Source organism: Astatotilapia calliptera, chromosome 8, assembly GCF_900246225.1.
Source record: "Astatotilapia calliptera chromosome 8, fAstCal1.2, whole genome shotgun sequence".
Lineage (NCBI taxonomy): Eukaryota > Metazoa > Chordata > Actinopteri > Cichliformes > Cichlidae > Astatotilapia > Astatotilapia calliptera.
Window position 1 is genome coordinate 1968257 of NC_039309.1, and position 17681 is coordinate 1985937.

Below are 17681 nucleotides of genomic sequence, written 5' to 3' on the forward strand. Positions count from 1 at the left end.
TAATTGGCTGGGTCGCTGCTTTAAGATTGATACTGGGAGAGCAGAGTGAGCAATTAAAAAGGAAAGATAATTTAAAACTATAAAAAAATAAACCTGTAACCAGTTGGCAAGAGCAGGCAGGTCGGGAGAAGTCGCGGCTCTGGAGATGTCGGTATTTTGTGACTGAACACAATCCCAGCTGCGGTGGAGGGTGCTGTCATTTTCTCTTTTCACCTCCAATCATTTCAATTTTACTTCCAGCATGGAAAGTTGCCCACGCTCGCCGATCCCCGTCAGAGGGGAGAAAAAAAGCCAGCCGCTGGAGAGAGGCGGCAACAAACCCACTCAGCTTGTGTTTGTATCACACATATAAATGGTTTCCATCAGAACAAGCACACAGGACGGGGCTCTTTAACTTATCTGCCTTTTTGTTCTCTGTGCAGCCCGTCCCACTGTTCTGGTCCAAAATCAGCCGTAATGAAAGCAACATCATCAAAACTCAAAGCCGACATGGCGAGAAAACTTTTCCAGAGGAAACCAAGCTTGGTAGTTCGGTAGTCTTTGGCGCGCTGTGATGTAAATGATGCTTTAAAGGAACTCATTTGTGTTCTTTTCAGAACAACATTTAAATCGAGCTGAGATTTTATCCAAACCGATGCAGACGTGTCAGGAGAAACGGTTAAAGCAACGAGCTAAAGAGGTTAGCACAGACGTCGCTATTGCCCCAGTTAGACCAGAACAGCACAAAGCATAAAAGATGGCTGCAGGAGGCCGTAAGTCTTTGTCAAAGGAGTCCAACATGAGTGGAAGAGTCAGCGAAGCTCACTTCTGTCCGATGACAGTGATACTGAGGTGGGGCGTGGCTGTTTTATCTAACGTTGTTGGAATGAAACTGAATAAACTCTCATATCATGGGGAAATGTATTCAAACTGGTTATCAGAGGGAAAGTTTGATATTTAAGGGCCTCACAGCTAACACTAACTGGTTTAACCAGCTGTTGTGTAGCCGGCTCTGGTCAGCTGTCTGGAGACGGGAGGGTCACATGTCTAATCTGCTGGCAGTAAGTAATCCTGACAATATCGGGAATGAATGAGCGTGTTCATGTGTTACAGTCAGCTTCAAACTAGCTGCCAAAACAGCATAAATAAGTATTTGAAAAGCTAAGAACAAAATTCTAAAACTGAAAAAACCCAAAACAAATGTAATCGATAAAAATAAAAAAATATTGAGGGATGCTTGAAAAAAGGCTAATTGATTGACAGCTGGCAGCTTGTTTCTATTCTTGGACTCTACTAGAGTAGCTTTGCATGATTCCCTGCTTCAGTCTCATTGGTTCTGCCCTGTTTCACAGCACAGGAAGTCGGGAACGATGGACTTCCTGCTATCAGAAGTTCACTGATGGAGAAAGTTTGTGTCACGTGCTCTGAATGTCTCGTGTGACTTACCTCGTTGACGAACACCCAGTGACTGTCTTTGGAGGCCAGATTTGTTTCCACTGCCTGCAGACACACAGAGACACAGAGACGAGGGGTTAATAACAAGGACCGCCCAAAGCCGATTTAATCACACGCCGCTTCTCAGAGGCTGACGCAGCATTTTATCACACTTCAGGTTCAGCAGCCAGATCTTGCAGTGTGGCCTCCGAGGAGCAGCTGCTGTACTGACACCACAGCTGCCTCGTCTGCCTTTGTTCTCGCCCGTGTCATTGCGGTGTGCACGTTTGAAAAGTTCAAGTCGGCCTCCTCCCCTTCGTCTTCCTCCTCCGCTGTCACGGCTCGTCCTGCCAAAATGTCGAGCAACAGAGGCTTTTGAGAAAGCGAGTGGTTTGCACTTAGCAAAGCCCCCGGAGCTCGGCCGGTCCTCTGCCACCATGTGATAATCCTAATAACACGCAGCATCCTACAGATGACAGCCAGCCTCGCAGCTGACAGCACAAAGTGGAGCAGAGCTCAGTCCTGCAGATCAGCCTGGACCAGCTGGAACACGTGCACAGAGGCAGCTGCTAGTAATGCAAACGCCCCCAAAACATGACAGAACTGTGGAGTTATCTCAAATAATGACGCGATATCATGAAGAAGAAGTAAAATCACTGTAAAACACCCAAAATGCTCATTGCTTCATGATTCAGTTTTAAAAATAAACCTTTATTCTCCCTGAGTGACGCTTAATTCTGACATTTACACTTGGCTCCACCCGAGATGGTTGAACAGCAAACCCTGTATTGTCTCAGAGGTGAAAGGTTGATGGAGGCAGGGATGTATCTGAGTGCGTGCCCACACGGCGCCGCACGCCAGCATATGGTCTGACTGCAGAGCCGTGTGGGTGTTGTTCTGCCTTCTGGCTCCATGTTTAGAAGCAGCATATTTAAACCAACGATCTCACAGAGTCGTTAGCTAATGATCGAAATTATATGAAGTAAAAAATAATATTTCACAGAGATAATAAAAGAACGAAAGGAAACATCTGGTCTGAAGTATGACTGAACACACACGTGCTGTACGTCTCAAAATGTGATCATGCTACTGAATGAAAAATGAAATGAGAACATTCCTGGTTTATTCTTTTTATTAATGCTTCGTAACAAATATCAAAGTTTGTTGGCCGAAGAAAAACTGCTGCTGTATCCTGATAAAGGTTTGAGTGTTTATCTGCGTAGGTCTTCAGTCCAGGTCACACTAGTCCTGAGAAGAACTGGACTTCTTTAAGTTTCACCTCTCATCCAATCAGCTTCTTCAGTCCGAGGTATTCAGCCTCTCGTGGGGGTTGTCCTCTGAAGCCATCGATGTCCACTGAATGCCTACCAGTGACCAGACGTGGTGGCTTACGACACCAGCAATCCGCCACTGAATCCCTCCCCAGGTGCTTCAGCCTGAACAAGTCTAGTTGCCTCCTGTAGGGAGTGCAGAGGTGTTCACACCTCAATGGAAAGCAGCTGTCAAAAAGTTGCGTGTTTCATTACACACCAAGCGTGCCTCAAAAAATGGCACGAAGTTCACATTTTTTTGAGATGCAAAAATAAAATAAAAAAGAAATCGTTGAGCTTCTGCAAATAAATCGTCTCCAAAAAACACTGAAAAAAAAATGAAGTCGATATCAAATGATGAAGAGCTGGTGCTGATGTTTCTGAACAAGATCAATAAGTAATATTGGGAAAAAAAACAAAAACTAAAAAATGCCGCAAAATCTTACAGCATAATTATGCAGTCATTGCAAACGGCCGAGCCCGAAAAAGTCTGGTGTGTAATGGCCTTCTTGGCTAAGTTGGGGGGACCACCAAACATTTTTAAAGCACTTTTCAGAGGATAGCCAAGAGCTAGCTAGCAGTAAACAGCCAGCTAGCAGTAAACAGCTAGCTAGCAGTAAACAGCCAGCTAGCAGTAAACAGCTAACTAGCAGTAAACAGCTAGCTAATTTTTCAGCCATTCAAAAGATCTGTTGCTAAAAAAATCACATATCTCATCAAATGCAACAAAGAGCACAGAAGATTATATTTTTAAATAGATATAAACACAAATTTTTATCATGTTACCTATGCTAATGCTAATATGTCTGCATGTAGCATTCTAAAAGCCTGTACCTGACTGCAGTGGTGATTCACTGATATCACCTGCTGCCTGAAGCCTTTTCAGACCTTTTTCACGTGTCACATCAGGTAATTTCATTTCCAGTGGCTCCGTTCCAAGAGGCTAACCGTCAGGCATGATGATGAGCCAGCATGCCTGAAACTAGCTCACCTGAATGGGGAACGGTGCCAAACCTGCCTGCTGTTCAAAGGCTCTGCGTGCTGGATTCCTGTCATAGCGCCGAGCTACACCTGAATACAACAGAGCCATCGCTCATTCATCATTAGCATTTTACAGACATCCTCTAATGAGCAGGACCAAACCTCGTGACAGATTCTAACAAAACCAAACTGTGTCCAGTCCTGACTTTGGGAACAAATACCTGAGACGAGGCATTTGAAACAGGTTTTCCATATTATCCATATTCAGACAGTGGAACGCAGCCAGGAAGCTGGTGGAGTCAGAAGAAGAATCTGTGTTTGGGATATTACATCACTGAGTGCATTCACTTCACACACACACACACACACACACACACACACACACACACACACACACACACTAAACAAGAGTATTCCCACACAGCGTTCGGCCATGAATATCAGTTCGTGTCACGTCTTTGCTCTCTGTCCTCGGGGCTCGGACTGACAGATGTTTTCTAACAGGTTCCACATTCGGCTTCCAGATCAACAAACGCTGACACACTCGTGAAGCTCCACACAAGCAACAACCTCGAGGATAAACAGCTCGTGAACTGCATGTCCACAGAGCTAACGCGCACAGACGTTTTTAGAAAGAAGTGTTTTTCCCACATTTTATTTGTGCACATCTGCTATGAGCAGATACACCAGTCAGCTGCACGATTCATGTGCAGAGCGAGTGAGGCTGATCGCCATGTGACAACGCGGCGTTCTGCAGGGCGTTCTGCCCTTCATGTGGCATACATCTCATTGCACCCCACCCACCTTAAAGACTTACAACCAAATAATGAATGAGAAGTCAATACTGATTCTATGTGAAGTGATGGAAACCAGTCGGTGTGTGTACATGATGTCAGGTTAACCTATAGCAAAGGCCACAGCACCTGTTCTCATAGCACACCTCACATCTCCCACGTGGAGATGTCACCATAACCTTTATTGGACCTGGATAGAGTGCGAGCGTTCTCACGCACGCCTCGATCGCCTCCGTCCTCCCATCCAACTCCGTTCTTCCTCGCTGGTGTTATTTAGATTCTGCCTCTGGGTCCTTACTTCCTGCTCGGTCATTAAAATGCAGCCCACATTGCCCTCTGGTTTATTTTCTGCTACTGTGGGCACAGAAATTGGTTATCAACAACAATTACCCGTCAACCCTGAAGGTAAAAACATGTATATTGTAGCTTTTAATGACGAGTGTGGGTGAAGAGGGGAGCTTGCAGAAACACGATGAAGCAAAGGCTGAGAAGAAAATAAGAGAATAAAAATGTATGGAGTGGAATTAATTCACGATATAAGAACTGGCAGAACATGCTGACCTTGTTATTCCCGACGGACTCGCCGTGCACCGTTCATATAATTGCATTATCCAAAATATTTCTTACATCAATCTCGCTATTTTTTAAGAGCCGTCTTAGGTGAGTTTGGCTGCCGTTCAGATGTAATAAATTTATGCTTTTAACTCACGGCGAGAATGGACAGCTGAACAACATGGAGGCTGCGAGTCTAACCAATCAGAGAGGAGTTTCAAAATTCAAGCTGCGTTCGGGAGGGTTTTATAAACCACACTCACATTCCACCATTAAAGTTTCTCAACATCCTTGAGACCAAATAATTGGCTTTTCTATGTTTCTTTACTCATAAAACATTTGTGAAAGCTATTTTTGGGGTTTCTTTTTTCTGTCTGGCTGCCAGAAGCCATCTTCTTCCTGTTTTTGGCAGTTTGCTGCACATCTTGGCACTAACTGTAGATCGCTGGAACAGTGTCGTCGGCAAAGTGTGCCTCACCACAACACAGGAACACTGATACTAAGCCTTAAAAACACAGATCCATGATGGCGTCTTTAAGTGTTTAAAACCTGCACGAAGCTGCTGTGTTTAACCCTCCTAAGAAAATCAAACAGAGTTGGATTTTTCTTTCTTTCGGTCACTTAAAATATTTCCCGTCTCACAGATGCTCGGATGGAGGGTGATCATATCGTAACATTGTGGATAATGAGTCCAGTGTAATTAAAAGCTCAGTTTTTTCTATTCTTGACGTCAAACGGCAATCAGATTAAAGCTGTTTAAGTGCCCCGCCCCTCGGTAGGCTCTTTTATGGAAGCCTGTTTCCACCACTAAAAAAAAAAGGATCCATAACTCAAAATTTCGAGTTCTTTTCTCGAAATTTCGAGTTACTTTTTCAAAATTTCGACATATTAACTCGAAATTTCGATTTATTAACTCAAAATTTCGACTTATTAACTCAAAAATTTGAGAAAAGTAACTCGAGTTAGCACTGCCAATCAGTAATCTACGTGAATGATGTCATTTCCTTGTTACCCGGAAGCTGAAGCCCTCAGCTACAACAGCTAAGCTGCCGGTATTACATCCAGTCGTGAATGCACAATCACACGGTGTTACTATCAGCAAACGTACTCGCGAAAGCGCCAATTTGTTGGGATCCGTTTTTGAGTGCGCGCTCCTCTGCGCCATATGCTTCCGGGTAACAAGAACCTCATTCACGTAGATTTTTGATTGGCAGAGCTAATTCGAAATTTTGAGAAACTTTTCTCGAAATTTGTTTTTATTTAGTGGCGGAAACGGGCTTCCATACTCTTTAGACCAGCAGGATAAACACAACAAAATAAAATGATACGACCAAGACAAAAACTGTGGTATTCTGTAAATATAATAATAAACGTGAATTTACTGTGTAACTGTGCAACTTTATTAGCAGCGTCCTCCTGAAATGTGCCAACAACATTCAGAGTAACATCCTCCTCTCTGCCCCTTAATGCTCTCTGGTTGCTATGGTAATGCGTAAATATTTCTTTCAAAATAAGGCGCACAACTACAACATGGGAAAGACCCAGGGAAACAGAGTTCACGATAAAAAGCCTGAAAACCATAAATTTCACACCAGAGCCTCAACTCTCGCAGCCCCGTGGCCCGGGGGTTGGGGACCGCTGCCTTAGAACGACCTGCTCTTTTACAAACGTTAGTACAGGCGGACTGTGTGGCTACGCATTTTATATACCTGTGGTAAACTTGTGGCTATAGCTCATATTTCCACCGTCTGAATGTTCATTTGTGTCGTGGTCAAAAACGAGTCCGATGGCGCTCGTGTCCCATCACGAACTGACTCAGCTGGCAGTTTAGGGATCGATGACTATCAAGAGACCTGCCATCATGTCAGTCAAGATATTTCGGGCCACGGGCCCAAAACGGTGACAGACTGATGTCGCCATTTTTTGGATACTCAGGGGGGGAAAGCGACACTGTTTTGATTGTGAATATTTCCTGGAAGGTCAGGACGGTTTAGCAGCGACGCACGAGCCTCCGCCTGCTCGCTCCGTCTCATCCCTCTCGCTGAGCTGTCTGATGAGGTTACATCGTGACCTCGACCCATCGCGCCGCAGCAGTCGGCCCGGGGGGACGGTACAGGGGGATGACGATGATGAAGGCTGACTCACATGACTGACAGCTACACAAATGTGCGAGAAGCTCAGCGCGACTGAGAGCAGAGAGGCAGACGACACGCTGAGGAAATCATAAAGACACGAGGCCCGGGGAGAACTGTGGCTGTAAACAAAGCGTCCTGTTGACTTTAGACAGTTAGCCTTTTTTCTCCTTCGTCTCATACGTGACATCACACAGGTCAGGACTTTTGATCACTTCGTCTGTCTGAGGAACGAAGGCAGACGCTGCAGGAAGCATCCGCTGCACGTAACAAACTGAAATACTGACTGACATCCAAAAGCATCAGATCAGAACTGCATTCAAAGGGAAGAGTTGTACTGTGCTAACCTCAACTCCAGGTTTGAAACACACACACACCTGCAGGCTTAACCCTTTCACCACGACTTTAGAGCAGCCAACACACAGTACGACATACAAGTTAGGATAATCTGACTGCTGAGCTTGCTGCTAATCATCATCAGTGTCCAACGACCCAACGGGGATACACAGTCATGCATCACAAGACTTTTTAACCTCTTTGACACACAAGGTCTTGAATAAGATAAGAACAGATAGATCTTTATGTCACTGTAACCAGAATAATGACCTCTCTCTGTTGGCAGCATGTAGGTCGAATAACCAGAACCCAACATATCCTTAAGATCTCATAGCCCCCTGTTGTCCCTGAACCTGGTAAAAGGGAGTCCTTCCACTCCTGGAAGAAACCCCCAACCCCCCCGTGACCGTTTAGCTTCAGCCCATGTTGGATGTTGACAGGCTAAAGTTGCAGGATGGTCACAGCAGCTGGCAGTTTGGTAGTTTTTAGTTTGTGTAAGTTTTGTGGAGTTGCTCTACAGCTGACTGCTGTATGGATTGCTTGCATCTTTTTGCATCACTCCTAGAGCGGTGCTTCTGCTTTTATTCAGCAGTTGAAAGCACAAAGTCAGATGGGAAACATGTCAAGAGAGAGAAAAGCTAGATATAACAGGCTGGGAAACAAGTGAGTGTCTGTTGGGCTGCAGTGTAAATGTGTTCTGTGGTTTTGACAGCAGCTGGTTTCTGATACCCAGGATCAGCACAATCACTTCTGCTTGGTTATCAGTGTTTAACCGTTTCTGCACAGACCCGCTAAACAAATCACGTGAGAGCAGTTTTACTCATTACTGAATCATCTTTCTTTTTTCCACAGGTTCGTAAAACTCCACAGAGAAAACTTTTCAGACTTTACTGAAGTTTTTTCTTTATATTTTAGAAACGTTCTCAGTCAGCTGCAAGAAGAGAATGAGCTCGACCTCGGTAAACCATCAAGATTACCCCAATCAAATGTGACATCCATGTGCTCAGCTAATCACTGTTTATTCATTTTAATCTCATGCGGTTATTATTTAAAGGTTAATTTTTGCATAATGATGTTACATTGTATCAGCTATATATTATCTGTTACACTTTTTAAAGGCAGTCAAATTAAAACTGAACAAATCACGCAACTCCGAGCGGTCTTAGAGGTAACTCGCCTGAGTTTGAATTGGCCCACACCTCTGAGCAGGTCTACCAACATCCAGTGGAGACCAGTTAAGAAGAATAAATAACCAAATAAATAAATATTGTATCAACAGCCTGCAGCCAGTTCTGTACCGAGGAGCCAGCACATAAATCTTGTGTTGTTGAAAGATTGTGTTTGAATCTGTCTTCACTTTCCATCATGCAGAGCAACATTTATATTTAACGCACGTCAGTGAAGAGTCCTCTGACCCTTTGAACAAATAACTTTTAGAGCCACTCTCCGACTCGTTAAGAAAAACGACAAACATTCAGTTTTTATTTGCAGGTTTGACACCGGCGTGTTATTACCAAGCACAAACCCTTCCAAGTTTGCTTTAGATTATAAGCCCCACCCTCAGTGGCGCTGTGAGGTTGGCAGGCTAATTACAGAAGCCGCTCGGCAGCCAAAGATCGTTAGGATTACGGCTAGGCTTTTTCTCCGGCTGACGCGTCGCCTCCCAAAGACGCCACGTCGGCACAGATTAAACCGTCTTCTCCGGGTTTAAAAACGCCTGCCGTGAACTGATTTTACTGAAGAGACAAATTAAACCATTATCAAGAAAACCAAGAGATCCTGCACAGCCAACAGATATAACAGGCGTGGTTAACGTTCTACACAAAGAGTCTGCAGTGCTGGACGTATTAGTAAGAAGTACTGCAGTTTTTTGGGAGGGTTTCTTTGGCCGCAGATCAAAAATGCTGCCGATAAATATTCAGACAGAGAAACAACAATAAGAGCCTGAAGGCTCAGAGAGAATGAAGACAGCGTGGAGTTGGAATAGCAGCATCTTTTCCTCCACAGCGGCTGTCCAACTATTTGTTAAAATCCACCAGCAGCACCTCGACCTTACAAGGTGCTAATGACGTATCGATCGGGAGAGCAGATATACATGGAAGCTGTGAAACACAATCAAGGTTACTCTGCTAAATATCGAGTGACGAAGCTTCTAGGTAAAGACGGTTGTTTATTTTTGGCCGTTAACTTTGTGTTGTGTTTCTGAATGTTGCTGAACGAGAAGCTGCTCTCCTCCCTGAAATGCACTACTGGGGTACTTTTATTATATAGTATTAGAAATAAATGTGGGTGTCATTACATAATGCAGCGCCCAAGAGCTAATTGCATATTTCCTACTAACAAGCCTCTGTGTGTGTGTGTGTGTGTGTGTGTGTGTGTGTGTGTGTGTGTGTGTGTGTGTGTGTGTGTGTCAGAGCCTTATATCTGTTATTCCTCTGTGCCACAGGACTATTTAAAACACCGAAGAGCCACACTGTTGTGCTGGATGACATTTGCTTCATTACCGTGAAGTTGATTAATCTGTCACTGGAAAAGAACAAAAATTCTCCCCTATTTGCTGAAAATAAGTATTTTTGCAGGCTTCGATTTCAGAAACTGAAATGGTTTCTTCAGGCGTGAGAGGAGATGCTTGGGGGTGATGCAGCACATGTGAGATTACGCCTGGATGACACCGATGGAGGCGGAGGCTCTGGACAGGAAGTTCTCAGCTTGGACTGTGATAACTAATTAAACGTGGATGGATGGATGGATGCTGACAATCCAGCGTGCTGAGTTGTTAGAAATGCTCCTGCTTTATATCTGAAGCCAGCAGCAGAGCTCGGGGGATGCGAGTGGTCCGGTGCAGCGGGGATTAGGGAGTTCGCTGGTTTATATTTCGCTCCACTGCCTCGCAGACTCTCTCCTTCTCTCTCTATGGGTTTAATATCCCTGACAGCAAACATTAATGGGTGGTGGGAGCAGTGGGAAGCAGGGCCATTACACTCGAGACAGGATGCTTTTAACACCACGTTAATGTAAAAGACTCGTGTGGATGGACCTCCGTGTGGGACATCCACCCAGGACTCTAGAGGTGGAGGGGAAAAAGATTCCCGTCAAAGCACAAAATTGAGTTGTTGTTCCAATATGATGGAGATACAAATGGAAAACCGAGTGAAACAGCTGGGGTCGGCTTCTTATCGACTCTCTTTCAATCCTTCCAAAAGAAAAAAGAAAAGTTTTTGAGGGAAGCTTTGAAGAGCAAAGACGACTTAAAGCTCAAGGCGGACTGAAGAACAGAGACAATATTTAGTTTGAAATTAATACCAGTGAACATCTCCACACTGAAGAAGAAAGAACATCGGCGGTCGACTCAAGAAGGCAGACTGACGGCGCTGTGTTTCGCTTCAGATCAAAGGTGTAGCGCGGGGGCTGATCCACGGAGAGGCTGAACCGGAGTGCTCAGCGTGCACGTTACTTTACTCAGCACAGGTCAAGCCGGGCTCAGTCACACGTGTTCCTCAGTTATTGTGAAGTTTGCCACTATTACACAAAGATGACGCTGTCCAGTGTGTTTGCCCACTCTGTGAGCAGTGTGTGTGTGTAACGAGAATCAGCTTTGCGAAACAAGGAAACCCTCTTCAGGTTGAAATGAAAAGCAGAGGATATCATCAATCTTCGATCTTTGTCTGCTTGACGTCGCAGAGCTGATGAAGATGAAGCCTCGGAGTGTTGTTGACATTCAGTCCCTGATGTGGATGGTACTCTGCCGTGACATCAGGCTCGTTATCCGTCTCTATTTCTGCACCACAGTGTCCTTTACATTCAGTTTACAGACTAACAGGCATCAGGAAGGCACACAAAGAACAAACACAAAGAAAACCCGTCCACTGCAGCCAGCAGCGATGCTCACATCTGCACCTGCACTACAACGAAGCACACAAACACTTTTTCCAATTTCATTTGAACACGAAGGATGCGGATGCTCGCAATCCAGGGCGTCCCTGTACTTAAGGGAGCTCTGTTCTTAACAGCAACGTCATGACCTCCGTCCATCCAGGCCGCTGTGACTCCCAGACTGACTGCAGGTCGAGTTGATTCTGTCAGCACTCATCCCGCTCGCTTCGTCAGTGTACGGGGAAAAACGGCCGCCTCGCCGTCCTTCTGAGTGTTAAAGCCCACGAGAGTAGCACTAAAAGCAGCTCTTCACAACGTGAGAGTTCAAGAAGAAAGCTGAGAACGAGGAGGTTTCATGTTTTTGGTTTTGCGAGATGATGTTTAAAAAGTCAAGATGGTGTCAGTTCACCGAGAACGCTAAAAAAAATAGTCAGGCAGCATCTCCTTCACTGCTGCGAGAGCTCTGCTGCCTCGTCGGCACAAACGCTGTGAGGCTGACGGCTCTGTGGAGGTGAGTGGAAGCAACAGCTCCCATATGAAACTAACTCGTTAAGGTTTTTGGTCCTATTTCTTTATGAACATGCAACAGTCAGTGCAAAGATGCAGGCCTCAGAGGGCTGTTTCTGCTATTTCAGCTCATATGTTACAGAAATAATTCAGCTGGAAATGATCTGACTTGAATACTTATTATAACTCCTGGCCAGTTTATTTAAATGTACTACTTGAATAATTGTGGATATTTCCTACAGGTATTTGCCTGCCGATGGATCATCTACACTGCAAACCTTAAATATCCCATCTATGCTAAATCATGGTTGGACCGGGGAGGTACGTGGTCTCAAAGGACAAGTGCAAATGCATCCAAGATGAATTCAAGAGGGACTGAAATCTGATTGCTCAATCCGCATCAAGAGGAGCTTTAAATGCCTTTTAGCCTGATTTTGAAAAGGTCCATTTCTCTGTGATGGATATGTAATGTTTTTCCCCTTCTGAGTGTAGCTACATCGTTCAGCAGGCCTGTGGAAATACAGCCTGTGTTCTGAGATAACAGCAGCTGGATTTCCTGTGAAATCATCAGCACCTTTCTCTTTAGCTGCAGACAGAAAAGCAGCGTGTCCGTGTTCCCAGAGACCTGTGTTTTATCGTATTATGTCTTTAGCTGTGCTTTAGTGTGTCCTTGTGAGGTTATTTATGTCTGTCTTCTTTAGGTAAAGCTCTTATGCTGTTGCAAATTTCACCTCGAAGACCATAAATGTTACTGTGTTACGTATTATGTTGAGGGACCCTCGTTCCTCCAGGTAACATACATCACATTAACCCTCCCATAACCCCAACCCAACCTTCCCATCATCCTCTTGTCCCAAGAAGAACAACACTGAGCTGACCGATGTTGAGGGATATGCTGTGGTTGGTTCAAGTCTTCCTCTTTATATGGAAATGGAACCATTTTTCATCAGTAGGGTTCCTGCCTTTGGAAAGGGAGGTCCAAAGGCGGGGACCTCCTGTTTGGACCTCCTGTTTCGATTATCCCAAGTCTTATTTAGCACTTAGTTCCTCCTACGCCGGGCGGCGCATCGGGCAGCTAGTGATCTCCATCGATGTCGGTCAGCAGCGACTGCTTCAGCTTCGTCCCAGGCAATGTCGACAGTTCTCAGATCGTCCATGAATGTTCGACGCCATGTGGTTTTTGGTCGGCCTTGCTTTCGCTTGCCAGTGTGTGGACGCCATGTCATGGCAATCTTAGCTGGGCGATGAGGGGGTAGGCGTAAAATATGGCCCGCAAAGCGGAAGCGCCTTTCTGCGACAACATCGGCTAATGGGCGGGTGCCTGCTCTTCGTAGGACCTCCTCGTTTGTTATTCGGTCCCGGTAGGAAATTCTCAGGATTCGCCGCAGGTCACGTTGTTGAAGCACGTTCAGGTGTTGAATAATTGCACTTGTTGAGCGCCAGGTTTCACTAGCGTAAAGTGCAGTAGTGAAGACGATAGAGTTCAATAGTCTGATCTTGACCCTAACATTCAGGGAGGTCGAGTTCCAAACAGGTTGGAGACGTCGCAGGACACCAGCTGCCTTCCCTACTCTGGCGTCAACATCCCAAGTTAGCCAACATAATCTCTCCATCGTGTCCTGGTGTTTTCTGGGATCTCCTCGTAGTTGGGCGTGCCCAAAACACCTCACTTTGGAGGCATCCAGGAAGCACCAGCTCCTTTCACTGCCTTTCATTTGAATGTTTGAAAACTCGGCCTCAAGGCAGACATCCTCACAAACTCTACCCTGGGTTTGGTGCTTGAGAAAAGAGTTCTAGAAACTATCTTCACCCTCAAGTGTTCCAAAAATGGACGGTATGTCCTCTAACAGAACTACAAAAAGATTACGCTTGTCCAAAAGAAGTTTAGAAAGAAAGCAGAAAAACATGGATTTTGACTTTTTGTGTCTGTAATGCGACAATCTTGAAATGCAAAGTCTCAGTTTAATTTGAAAAGCCTGTAAGCTTGGTAGAAGACGTGGAAGGTGAGAATGAGAGGAAGGTTTGTGGTCACATAAACAAATGATATCAATCTGTAAAGTGACATTAATAGTGAGTGTTTATGAATGCTATTTCTCACTGAAACTACAAAAGAAATGAGCTCCTGAATCACCCAGAACATCTCATTTATTTGGTCGGACAGACAAATATGACTTTCTCCAACATTTGACACATCTTATCAGAGCTTGTTGCAGCACATAATGATGCTGATATTACAATGAATATTAAACTGATAATTTACCGACTGCAGTGGGCTTCGATGACATGTTTCCCATTTTTTGTGAAGCCTGCAGATAAATTTTTATTCATTACTTCCTTCAAAGTATCTTTCAAATAAATGAAGAAAATACTAATTTATCATCATCTGCTGTAACAGACGCTACCTTTTCAATTTAAGCTTCTGTGGAAACACAGACAGTGGAAAGCAATTTGATAGTTTCATTCCAAGTGCAAACACTTGAGCTCAGAACTGAGTCGCACTGGGCAGTAAGTCAATTGGTACTTTTTGTCCACAACACAACCAGCTTTTTGAGAGGCCTGGGTCACGTTTAAGGAAGACTGAGGAACTTGACGGACGCGCATGTACGTTAATGTATTAACAGGTAGGTGCAGGTAGTCAAATTCCTCCAGAATGGCACATCAATACAGTTTAAGGAGCTTGGAAAGAAAAGCTTCTGGACTTCTTTCAGATGTACCCAAGAGCTTCTTCAGTTCTACGGTCAATTGGTGGAGGGTCCCAGATTTAAGCCCTATGGGAGTGTCCCCCCAAGAGGGACATGGGATCCTAATGATCCTCTACCTAATCACATGAGCCAATGTCTGAAACGTCTTCAAGCAACTTAAAGAAGTCCAGACACTTTTCTTTCCAAGCTCCTTAGGCTACGATGACCTGGATGACTGAGGACCTTCACAGACATGCCATCAGATAGATTTGCTGTGTCTCCCAGTGTAGTCTGAAGAACATGGAGGAGATTCCAGGAAACAGGAAGTTACTCTAAGAGGCTTGGATAGAGCCAATAGGAATATCCATAGAAGGATGCATAGAGGTGAACAGGCTAGCCAACGGCAGCCTGACGGCATTAAGGTGTTGGGATAAAATTCTTGGACCCGCTGTCAGACTGTGCTGGGTCCTGGCTTCCTCCTGCTGCACAACAATGGCCGGCCTCGTGTGTCGAGAGTATGCAGGTCTGAAGGATGGAGGATTTGAAGCCAGTGATCGGCAATGTGAATGGTGAGAAAGACCTTGCAAAGACTCAGCTAAAGGTTCGGCTTCATAATGAATTATTAGTTCATTGTTTGGCCTTCCACTTGTAGTTATGGTTCTCTTGCAGAGCTCTGAATATTCCTTTAGGAGCTGCTACTGAAGGAAAGCACAAAGAAAAGCGAGAACTACTGTACAGCCACGAAGTGGAAACACGCAGTGCAGTTAAATGATCGTGTTGCTCTATAGCAATAATGTTCCACTTGGAAGGTTATTATGTATATCATAGTTCTGAAACTAGTGTCAGCACATTAACGTGGAAAAAGATCATCTTAAAAATGATATAGTTTCCACTGTTGCATGTTATTCTGGGCAAAAGCAGCCTTTGATCCATCAATCAAAATCAGAATGCTTTATTAATCCCAGAGGAAATTATGCAAGCTCGTAACTCATTTTCAAGAACACCTGAAGCTTTACTGGATTTATCCTGCTCAGTCCTGAGGGGTGTGAGCAGCCTCTGCAAAACTCACTCTGAGACCCGGTTTTAACCGTTTGCCGCGTAGGCATGGAAACCAGTCATCTCCGCTACCTCGGAAGCTGTTTCGGTCTCCCGCCTCCTCTGCCCTGCTGGAACGGCGCCGAGTACAAGGATTGTTCTGACACCTCGGTGAGCGAAGCAGAGAAAACAGAGGAATGTGAGGATAGATGTGCAAATGCGAGGAATTTTATAGATCAAAAAAGAGCAACCTGATGATTAATAGATTCACAGTTCACAGTTTAGAGACTGTGGTATTTAATCCATGTGTGAAAAGTGCCAGATTCACTGTGAAGTCAAATCCACGATGTGTCATCTGTGAGGGGATGTTGCTGCTGAGCTTTAGAGCTGTACGGGGTCAAACAGGATGTTCCAGAATGCGTGCATCCAATCAGACGCCTCGTCAGCCAACCTCCTGACTCTGCTGGTTCTGCTCTGCTTCACTGTGTTAGCTGTTGTTCTGAGGATGGAGAGATGATGTGAGTGAGTTCAAGCTCGTCTGATAGCATCTTAGTTCAGATGTTTTTGATACTGGTGCGAACGAGTCATTAAAACAGATGTTCAGCTGTAGGCGCTGCGAGTCGTGTTGCTCCAGGAAATGAATGCAAGTCATTGTAATGTTTTCTAAAACATGACAGCTGAGCTTGAAATTGCCTGAACTGTGCGCGTCTGCTGAACGGAGGAAGATAAAAACAATGTCTGCAAAAATGCGAGCCACTTGGTGTGAGATCCAATTTTTCACCTTGAAACAGGTGAAGAAGGCGACATGTAAGGTGGGATATTTCTGTTTTGAACTTGCTTTATAGTTTCACGTCGATGCAAACAAACACACACACTGCCTGTGGCGGCTTGTTTCATGTCGCGGGGGCTCGGTGCATCTGAGGTGAGAGAACCAACCGACTGACCCGCAGCTCAGAGGTTTTCCCTCTCGGGCTTTAATGTGAACAACAAACCTGTTTCAGTCACCGAGTTCTGCACGCTGCCATCGACCTGTTGGTTTAATTATAGCCTAACCAACAGCTGATGGGGAAGCACCTGAAAGAGTCTTGATTTGTTTGGATTACAACAATCAAATTATGCTAAAAATGACTAAAACTCCACCCGACTGTGTCCCAAATCATACTGTCATTCCAAACTGCGTATTTAGGGACTCCTGTACAGACGAATGCTTAGTGAGCCTTTTAGCACGAGCCGAAACTTTTGGACACTGCAACCTTTGGTGAATCTGCTGTTCGCTTATACCAGGCACGATCCTCCACATGATTTTTTTTCTGCACATTGCAATCAAATATACAACCAACGTTACAGTTCTTCCTGTAGTTTTTAGGAGATCGCCCACTGCACAGCTGCGGTTCTACCATCTGTGCATTCATGTATTCATTCACACATGAACACCAGCCGGTAACATAACATTTAACCCTGGCTTTGCCAGCTTTTGTTCTTGATAACCACAGTAACTCCTGATCATACTGATATCTTCAGACAGTCGTTACATCACAAACAGCTTTATTGGCCAAATGTGTACAGAAACAAGGCTGGGCTCTGTTTCTCTTTACTGTACTTAAGCAGAAACACAATACAGTTGGATGTTGGAATAAACTATGGAGTAAGCATGGGATGGATAACCACTTACTATGGGAACGTGACAGTATTATATGGAAATGCTGTAATTTTCACTATTTAAAAAAAGCAATGATCCCATAAACACGAGGCCTGCATTATAGCATCTGTACTGCTCACTTGATTGTCAAATATTGATTAATCTGCCACTGAAAACAGTCACCAATCAAAGCACTGCAAACTGCTCTCTTAGGATGAAAGGTTTGGTGTTTCCGTGGTGTTTGTCAGTATCATTGTCCCTATTACAGAGTTTTATAGTGAACCACCTGCTCGGTACTACGATTGCATTAAACCATCGGCTGCTTGATGGAAATTGGAAACTAAAAACTGAAAGTAGTCTTTGGGGACACAAAGCTAAAAGTTAAAATATCACATTGATTAGTTTAACATTGCTAATCAATAACACGT

The 17681-nt window shown here is 44.6% G+C and overlaps 1 protein-coding gene across 1 annotated transcript in view; it reads right to left on the bottom strand.

The window, feature by feature from the left end:
- LOC113027959 (glutamate receptor ionotropic, delta-1-like) overlaps positions 1-15859 on the bottom strand; it is a 107558-nt gene extending 91699 nt beyond the window's left edge. The window contains exons 1-2 of the mRNA XM_026177826.1: positions 15708-15859; positions 1426-1479 (exon numbers count right to left, since the gene is read on the bottom strand). The gene's annotated coding sequence lies outside the window, so the exon portion shown is untranslated. The remainder of the gene's footprint in view (positions 1-1425; positions 1480-15707) is intronic.
- Between the last annotated feature and the right edge of the window lie 1822 nt (positions 15860-17681).